Source organism: Felis catus, chromosome B1 (genome assembly GCF_018350175.1).
Source record: "Felis catus isolate Fca126 chromosome B1, F.catus_Fca126_mat1.0, whole genome shotgun sequence".
Lineage (NCBI taxonomy): Eukaryota > Metazoa > Chordata > Mammalia > Carnivora > Felidae > Felis > Felis catus.
The window spans coordinates 36,115,389-36,125,660 of record NC_058371.1 but is presented as its reverse complement, the minus strand read 5'-3'; positions in this window follow the sequence as shown (position 1 = coordinate 36,125,660).

The window sequence follows — 10,272 nt, the reverse complement described above, 5'->3', positions numbered from 1 at the left end:
TTGTTGTTTGAGAACACATAGGGCACTTATAAGTTCTGAGGATCACTGGAAGCCCGGAACACAAGGAGAGAGAAGGTCCTGCTAACCTGAAGTTAGGGCCAGACTAAGACTAACTAGGAGCTAGAAATGGGGGTATTGGGCAGCTCACAACACACATTCATTTGTATTCCTTTACAATATGGGATGAACTTTGCCTGGTCACCACAAACCAGGTTCAACATCATCTGGAAACGAATGTGGGCACCATCAAAGACAAGGCCAGATGACAGCAGACAGGTAAGTCCACACTGGTGCCAGTAATCACCCAGGAAACAGAGACCCTCTGCCTCAGATGAAGACACTGAGGTATGAAGAAGGTTTTTATGTCTGTCTGACAACTTCCCGGGATCTACAAGTCCGCGGATTCACTTCCTGGATCTGCTGTAACAAATTACCACAAATTGGATGACTTAAGAGAACAGAATTTATTCTGGAAGCCAGAAGTCTGAAATCAAGGCATCAGCAGGGAAGGCATCTCCAAATACTTGAGGGGAGAATCTTCCCATGCCCCTTCCTAGCTTCCAGTGATTTCAGCCGGCCTTGGCACCCTTGGCTCACAGATCCATCACTCCAATTTCGACACGTGTCTTCACATAGCCGTCTTCTCTGTGTGTGCATCTCCACGTCCAAGTTTCCCTCTTTGTATCAGGGCACAGTCTCTGGGTTTGGGCCTACTCTAATCCAGTATGACCTCATCTTAACCTGATTACACTGCAAAGACCCTATTTCCAACTAAAGTCACAATCACAGGTTCCGGGTGAAGATGAACTGGGGGTGGCGGCACACTGTTCAACCCAGGATAATCAGTAAGCTTTCATTTTATCCTTAAGCAGACAAAATGGAGTATCACTCCCCCAAAGGATAGACCTCCATTAAGGTCTGTTTGACTGTCCAACAAACATATTTACTCTAGGTTAAGGGACAAGGATGAATGAGACATGCCCACACATCCAGGCTGGAAGTGCGTAGTCTGGGTAGAGGCAGTGAGTGAAGGACAAAGGTGGGTTGAAAACAAGGTACCACAAACCAGAACAAGAGGGGACACCTCTGCACACAAATGGCCCAGATTCACACTGGCCCCTGGCCTCAAGCATAGACATTCCACCGACACTGGAAGAAACACCTCTACTTCGGCACTACCAATGTTTTAGATAGGATAACTCTTTGTTTTAAGGCGCTGTCCTGTGCATAGTAGGATGTTTAACAATATCCCTGGCCTCTACCCAGTAGAAGCCAATGCAAGTCCCCAGCTGTGATACCAAAAATGTCTCTAGATATTGCTAACTCTCTCCTTGGAAGCAAAATCTCACCCAGTTAAGAACACGGTCTTAAATGTTCAGAAATAACAGTGTCCAGAAAAGAAGTAGGCTGTACCCCTGACCACTAGAAAGGCCCAGACATTTGCTGCTTACAGGTTTTCTCTTCCATCGCCCTCCCAGCCCCATCTTACCTAAGACCAGGACATTTAATGAACTTTTGGAGGCATGATTAAAACCATGCTTATCGTGGGTAACATCATTCACTGTGTAGAAGCTTGGACCTTATGATAGAATCAATTGGCAGAATCCATGAGCCTCAGATGCAAGACGTGTTAGGATTTTATCAGTGGGCAGGAAAACAATTATGGATCCAAGGAAAGAGACCCAGTGGCGAGCTGGCCCCACCCTACCCCCTAGGCCCCAATCACAGAGCCCAACTTGAGTCCAGTCAGCTACTATTGATGTCCATGTCTCCAATGGACATGCTTTCCTAGCAGGAGTCCTCACTAATTTCAGAGAGGTCTGTCTAGGTTTAAGCAGAATCATAACCAGTGCTTGGAGGTGCAGTATACATCTCCTATCTATAGTCTCAGCTAGAAGAGCTGGTAAAAGTTACCTAGAGAGACAGAGCCCCAGTCAACAAGGCTAGTTTTCAGGTGGGTTCCATCCCACCAAAAAGCTGAACTGCCAGGGCCACACTGCTGGACCAGTTATACCCAGCTGAGCTTGGTGGAAAGCCAGAGCTCATGGGTACCTGGGGACACCAGGGACCCACCCAAGACACACATGCTGGCAGTGGACTTGCCACTGAAGTTGTTGGTTGCCAATGACTCAGCGGCTGGATCCTGTCAGAGGGAAAGTGTCTAGCGCCTGGTTAGGGCTACAGCACTCGACTCAAAACCAGGCCTTCCTTCACGCTGCAGTCTGGGGGATTTCTCAGTTGATAAGTTTGCCCGACTCCCTGCAATGCAGAATTCACAGTAAAGTCCTCCATTGTCACCTTTTAACTAAGTCAACCTTGACATTTATGGGGTCTAAGGAAAGCCTCCAGTCGCAGACTGCAGGATGTGGCCTGACACGGGCAGCCAAAGGAGCTGGGTTTTGGACTAGCATGAGCCTGCCATCCATCCCAGCTCAGCTGTGTGCAGACTGTTTTGTCTACAGTAGCATCTTAACCTCTCTGAGCCTCAAGGTTCTCCTCTATAAAATGGAAGGAAGAAGGGGCGCCTGGGTGGCTCAGTCGGTTAAGCGTCCGACTTCAACTCAGGTCACGATCTCGCGGTCCATGAGTTCGAGCCCCGCGTCAGGCTCTGGGCTGATGGCTCAGAGCCTGGAGCCTGTTTCTGATTCTGTGTCTCCCTCTCTCTCTGCCCCTCCCCCGTTCATGCTCTGTCTCTCTCTGTCCCAAAAAATAAATAAACGTTGAAAAAAAAATTTTAAATGGAAGGAAGAAGATATACCTATATCAGAGGGCTTTAGGATTAAATGAGATGACTTAGCACAGTGCACTTAGCCTTGGCACAGTGCGTGACACACAGAAAGCTCTCAGCAGATGTGCCTTCTTGTTATGACAACCCCATCTTGCAGACGTTCCAGGAGTGAGCTGCACTGTAAAAGTGGACCCTGACGCATAGAGCACAGAAACACCTGCTGGCTCAGGGAGTGCGCATCCAGATATCTGCCTCTGCGTCCTGAAACAGTAGCCCCAGCACTGTCCTTGCAGCTTCAAGGGCTGGGAGAGCAAAGCCCTACAGAGAACAGAAGACTCTGAAAGTCTCCACTGTTCGGGCCCCAGTAAGGATGTACAGGGTTTGCGTACAGGGTTCCCATTACTTAGCATTCAGGGGTCTTTATTTTCACTTGTCAGGGAGCCACAAGCTGTGCACATGAGAAGCTTGTGCTTGTGCAGCATTTCCAGGTGTGCTTATTAGCGGCGTGGCTCCCAAGTGGCCAGCAGCTAGGCTTAGGGCCCCTCCGGTATCAGCAAGCATGCCCTCCTGGCTCACCCCACCACCCTTTGGCACAACCGTTGAGGTCCAGAGTGCTCATTCCACAATGCAATGACGAAAGTGCACCTGTCCAGAAGCCAGGCACTGTCAGTGTGACCCTCTGGGAACAGATGAGTGGGCAGGGCCAAAGCTTCTTAGAAAGGAATCAGAGGCCCCAGTTTGCATTAGAACAGCCCCATCAGAGGCTAGAGCCAACAAACTTCCTCAGATGGCCTCAGAGAAGTGGGCCTTTGTGAGGAAAGTCAGGGCCAAGGCTACTTTGCAACAGATACCCATTGTTTTCCTTCTTCTCCTCTCCTAGCCCTCATCACGCTTTATTGTTAAAATCTGTCTCCACTGTTAAACTACAAGCTCCATGACAGCAGGGGCCATGGCTGATTTGCTGTATCCCTAGCACCTGAGTAAATAAAATACCTCTAAAATACAGAATGTTAAAGTCTCTGTGAAAAGACAAAGCATGGGATATCATCAAATCAGTGACCTGGAAACATTTCATGAACCCAATGAGTATTGCTTCTGCTAATGCCCAATGGTTTGCTAAGACTATGGAGACCACAGTGCTCCGTGACTGAGGCCTTTAACACAGTAGGACATGTACAGACCGGCACAGCAGTGACTTGGTTCCTCCCTCTTCCTGGACCCTGCCCAAGCCCATGGAGAGGAAATCCATAGATACCCGCAAATAATCATCACTCACTGAATAACACCCAGAGTTAAGTACCTGAAAATGTAGGGCATGAGCTGCCCCTAGAATTTCCCCATGCATCAACAACTCCAGGTGGAGAACCATATTTGGATAGTGCCGTGGTCTTGAAATCAGCAGAAATAAACTCATGAGAGGTTTTCATGAAAGCCCACACTGTCTACACATATCAGTGTCCTAAGTGAAAGCAAGAGAAATATGACATCGGACCTCACTGTCACCTTCTCAGACTGCACCATCATTGCTGCCACAGATAGCCCCCCCTCCGCCTCCCCCACCACAAAGCAGCGTCTTTCTATGCGATCTGTGACGTGTTTGTTCTCGAAAGGAAACAATAGCTTCCAGCCTTCATGAGGCGACTCCATTTCTAGGCTTTTCTTTCCTTCCTTAAGAAGCAACAATTGCAAAACCAATTTAACTCCTACTACGAAAATGTCCCATGGTACTGGGCTTGCCATCCCAAGGACACTTCCAGGAATGTCAAGCAATTACAGACCTCTAAGTCTGCACTAGGATATTATAATAAACACAATCCACCACTTCTGACCAGTGGCGCTTCACCTAACCCTATCTGGGCTATGCTCAGCCACAAGATGCCAGAGAGACTGATAAGCCAATTGCTTATGACTTGAGAACAACATCATCTGGGTACAAATTGATAAAGAAGCCCTAGAGATTATCACAAAAGTCAAGAAGCCTTAAAACTAATTCTCTGTCCTTGCAATTATAAACCCTTTTTGCAAATCTTTTCCAAGGACGAGCCTTCCCTCTTAATTATGCCACAATGTATGCATCCCTGAAATGAGAGGCTCTGCTCGGCATTTATGACTATATGCTTATCTTTCAGCCTGAAGATGCACTTCCACATGCTGATGTGCTGAACCAGCTACTATGCCAGCTTCCAGAAAACTGCCCCTGACATCAGCCTACTGAGGGGGGAGATGACCGCAAAGATGGAGGCAAGGATGAGATGTGGTAAAGAGTGCAGGAACACGACATGCTATGGAGAAGAACCATAACAAAGAACCTGCTCCCCTAACAGAGAATGGACCCCTCCCCCAACCCAAGCAGCAGAACGGATTGGGGGACTTTTAGTTCGGGGACAGGTTGGAAGAACTGAGGCAAAGAAGTGTGAAACATGTTCCTATTTTTAAGGGCCTTGCAAGCTAATGGGGGGAGGCAATGCCTACAAAGGTTACAAGTTAAATATCCAAGTCAACAATGCAGGACCAGTGCTGTAGGAACTCAGAGGAGAGTTGACATATGCCTTGGTGGCCAACAGGGGACTTTCGTAGAGCAGGATTTGAACAGAAGGCTGGTCTCCCTATCAGTATATTTTCCCAGTGGGCTATGGAAGAGGTGACGTTAAGGCTCTAAGGTGGCTGGAAAAGGGCCCCAAAGCCCTCTAGGGCAATAGGAAGAGGGGAGGCACAGAGGTGGGTAAAGACTGGCAGAAACCAGCAAAGGGAGACTGAGTGTAAGAACTAGGAATGCAAACTCCAGAAAATGGGTGACCTTCCATCCTGTGGCCTGAGACAGTCCCAGTTTACCTCCATTGTCTCACTGTAATTAGTAATAGTGTCCCCTTATAATCACAAAGGTGTCCCAGTTTAAATGAAAAATTATATGGTCATCCTAGTTAGAAGGATCTTCGGGCCATCACCTCCCAAACCCACAGGCCTCCAACAAACCCAGCGGTCTGAGAATCATGCAGCCCCTAACCCCCACCCTGAAGAAGGCTTGCCAGCCTGGACCTACACACATCCTCATTCCTGCCAGGAGCCTCCAGTCCACAAGCACCCAGGTCCCTTCTCTCCCCCATCACTGTCACTGAGAGGTCCTTGCTTCTCCCATAAAAAGGAAAGGGGTAAATTTAAATTAAGAAAGGGGGCATCTGGGTGGCTCAGTCAGTTAAGCATCCGATTTGGGCTCAGGTCATGATCTCACCATTTGTGGGTTTGAACCCCTGTGCTGACAGCTCAGAGCCTAGAGCCTGCTTCAGATTCTGTATCCCCCTCTGTCTCTGCCCCTCCCCTGCTCATGCTCTCTTTCTCTCTCTCTCTCTCTCTCTCCCTGTCTCTCTCTTTCCAAAATAAATAAACATTAAAAAATTTTTAATTAAAAAAAGTTAAAGACCTATGCAGAACAGGAAACTCCATGAACAAATGAAGATTCGCCACAGGGTGGGAGCAGATAGCTGTAATGTATGCAATCAAGAATAGATTTGTAGTCAGAATATGCAGGAAATCCCTACATACCAATAAGAAAAATACAAACAACCCAATGAAAAAATGGGCACAGAAAATGGGTAGGCAATTCACAGAAGAAACCCAAATGTGAATAATCGTAAAAAGATGTTAAACCTCACTCGTAATTTTTGAAACATACATTGAAACACAGGAAGATACTTTGATACTCACCAAATTAAAAAAAAAAACATTTTTTCAGTCTGAAATGTCAAGTGGTAGTGGACAAACAGCTACCTTTACACAGTTTGATGGGACATCACTTGGAAGAACAACTTAGTTCTATTTGGTAAAGTAGATGTATGCCCTCCACAACCCAGAAATTCAAGTCTTTGGTGTATGTCCTAGAAAAACTCTCTCACCCACAGCATAAGGAGATCATGTTTCCCGGACAAGTGAATACTTAGATGCTCAAGAGTAGCAATGAAAAAGATTGGAAAGAAATCTAAACATCCCTTGACAGAAGAATGGACAAATCAGTTTGGTATAGTCACATGATGAATATTATACATCACTTAAAATGACTAAACCAGAGTTATAAGAATCACATAGATAAGCCTTAATAATGTTGAGGGGGAACGCAAATTGCAGATTTACACAGTATAATACTGCCTGTATACACTTTCAGTTATGCAAAACTTTATATGTACGTATGTGTGTGTAGTTTATGGAAACACACATATGTAGCAAAAGTCGAAAATCATGAGTGGGATGACAAACTCCAAATTCTGAACTCCAAATTCTTCCTCTGGGGAAGAAGGTCAGACATGGGATCAGAAGGAGGGTTCAGGGGGCTCCTCTTGAATCTGTAATATTTTATTTAAAAATAATGAAGCAACTATGGCAACTGTTAAAATTTCACAAAACTGAGTGATGGGTAAATGGATGTTCCTTACGTTAGCAGCCTCTCTATTGTTTGTATTCTTGAAGTACAAAGAGGGTGGGTGCATGAGGATTGTATGGGCATGCTGAGAGGCCACAGCGGAGACAAGCTAGCGTGTGCCTCCCCAAGTCTCCCTCATGGCCAGCACCTACACTACCAGCCTGGTGGGGTCGGCTGTGGGGCAAGGATGACACCCAAGCCTCTCTGAATGGCAACAGAGCTAGCAGGTGGAAGTGAGGTTCCCCTCAGTCCCCTTTTCCCTTCTCTGTCTCTGGCTGGCCCTTGTTGATCCTTTGCCCGTTTCTTCAGCCCCACACAACGTCTGCTTGGACAAGCTTCCTCTCTGCTTGGCCGTGTCAGAGAAGAACAGTTTTCACCCACCAGATTGACAAAAATTACCTTTGATACCCCCCAGCACAACAGGTACAGGTTCACTCCACAACACTCTGCTGCAAGAAATGTCACATTACTCATTTGTCTAAATCCAACTAAACTTGGCCACAAGAACTCACTCTCCAGAATTGACAAAAAATTCAGTCTTAGTCATGATTTGGAAGGTGCCTTCCCTTTTGAAGATCATATTAAAGCCCTTGGGAGGGTTATAAGTTCCAAAAATAACTTTCTTTCTTTGTTCGTTTAAACCAGTTGTGGTACTTACGATACCCCTTACAAACTAATACAATGCCTAAGGAGGTGTGCGAACTAAGAGCTGCAACCCTGGAATCCAGGCAAGGGACATCCCTGCAGCCTGTGAAGTGGCTTTCCACAAGCACTCTGCTTGGCTTTTAGGTCAGGTTGACCCTTTTAGTCTGAGCAAACCCCCCAGGGACAGGAGGAGGGGGAGGCCCAGGGCGGAGATACTGGGTTCACTAATGCAGGAGGAAGGTTGACATGAGCACATTTGTTCCCAAGCTGGAATTACCAGTGATTAACTCTAGCCAATGGGATTAGAAAGGAAGTGTACTTTCTTTGATTTGTCTGTGTTTCCTCAATGTTCTAAACGAGCACATACTGCTTTTATAATAATGAAAATAGTAAGTTATTAACTTTTAAAATTTCTACCATCCTCTGGGCCCAAATCCAAAGCTGCTTCTGTACACACTGCTCCCCTAGAGCTGAATGCATGAGCTTTTTCTTCTCTGAAAGCCCATGAGAGTCGGGCTTCCCCCGTGCTTCCTGTCTGGGCTGCAGTTATTTATGTGCGTGATTATGCTCCGCTACTAGCCGCCTGCCTCAAATAGCTCCCTGCCTGCTCAGCCCGGCCCTGTCTCCTACTAACATTAAACACTTTTTCAATCGTGACTCTTTTGACTTTTACAACAAAACCAGACAATACCTATGATCTTCCTTATTTTGCAGATTTGGAAAGTAAACTCAAAGGCTGACAAGCCATGAGTCTCAGGGCAGAAGGAGACCAGAGGCCAGGCTCCAGGTGGAACCCTGAGCTGGAGAGACCCTGAATCGTCAACTCTCCCTAGGCCTTTATATATTCATCTCGTCTGGGCTGGCTGTTCTGGCTGCCATTTCAGGCAAAGAAGGGTTTCTTGGCAAGGGGAGAGGGTCTGGGTGAGCACAGTGCAGTGCGGTGAGCGCCCTCCTTCTCTCTCTGCCACGCCAGGCCCTGTACTGAGGTCTATGTTGTCAAGTGAAATGAATGAATTCAACTCAGGAGTGTAGAATTATCAATCTCCCTCAGATAACAGACTAAGACACCAGCCTCCGGCAGTCTTCTCAGTGATAAAAGAAGTATTTTGATCTCCTTCTGCCTGGTTCATGGTCCAGAACTGGGACAAGGAAGAGAAGATGTCCTACAATGACCCCCTCAAATGCCACAAGAGTCCAACTGACCCTGCTGTCCTTCCTTCTGTTAAATGTGTTGGGCTAACTGTAGGGCAGCATTTCTCAACCTTGCCATTATTGTTATTTTGGGTGGGATCGTTCTTCATTATAGGGGCTGTCCTGTGCATTGTAAGATGTTCAGCAACATCCCTGGCATGCCACTGGGTACCAGAAGTATCCCCTGGGAGACAAAATTGCCTCCAGTTGAAAAGCATTGCTCTAGACTTTTGTGCTCCCAGACTTGGCCCCCAGCATAGTGTCAGTACACAGGCAGAAGTAACGAACTGGGTCCATCATTCCCAGACACTAGGGAGCACAAGCAATGCAACAGAAAGAGGGACTTCAGCACCAACTCACAGGTACATTCCTATCAGAGAAGGTGGAAAGCAATGAAGGACCCTCATACCATCAGGCAATCAACCAGATTGTATCTATTTATTGGGCAATTATTGTACACTGGGTGCTGTGCCAGATGTTAGAGACACAAAAATCAAGAAGATAAGCAGAGTCCCTGCCCTCACATAGCTTTTTGTCTTGCAGGAAAGCAGACATTACACATTCTATTGGAGTCAAGTGTGTTAAGGTGTATGTTGGAGAAGCACGGGGGGCTCTGAATGAATTTACAAAAGATGAACTCAAGGGACTAGAAGAGGATCCTTTGCATCTTCTGGAACTATAAAATATTGGTCTGTCAAGGTGTCCCTTCCCCCCGCCCCACCAGACTCCTAAGTCCCCCCTCAGATCTGGAAGCAGAGTCGTGAGGTACTGAGGGTGTGTCAGGATCCAGTTGACTTTGCTCCCAGGTGTAACTTCTGATTCCATTTTGAGCCAGCTGAGGCCGTGGAGTAATCGAATTAGGCAAATATTATGGGGAAGAAAATGGGCCTGTAAGTAGCTTAAAGTGATGGAAATGACCTGAAGGTGGCCATGCAAATGGTCTGTATAATATCCTGTAATAACCCTGTCCAGGCAGCCCGAGGAGGCAGGCTTCCAATAATGAGGTGTCTGATTAGAATAATGTTCAGTGGGAGAATGTGTGAGTGTCCGCATAAATCAGGCCTGGAGAGCCTCCCCAATTAGCCGGGAAGGAGACAGGCAAGGTGGGTGCCAACGCTACACTGGGAGGCCGCTGGGCAGGCTGCAGACGTCGGGGAGGAAAACTAATCATCCTCATAGCAATGCTGACATTTTATAGCACTCTACAGTTTATAAACCTTTTTCCCGAGTGAGTACTCACCTAGTGTTCACACAGCTGTTCTGAAGATTAAATGAGATAATGGCCTCTTGTGAGATA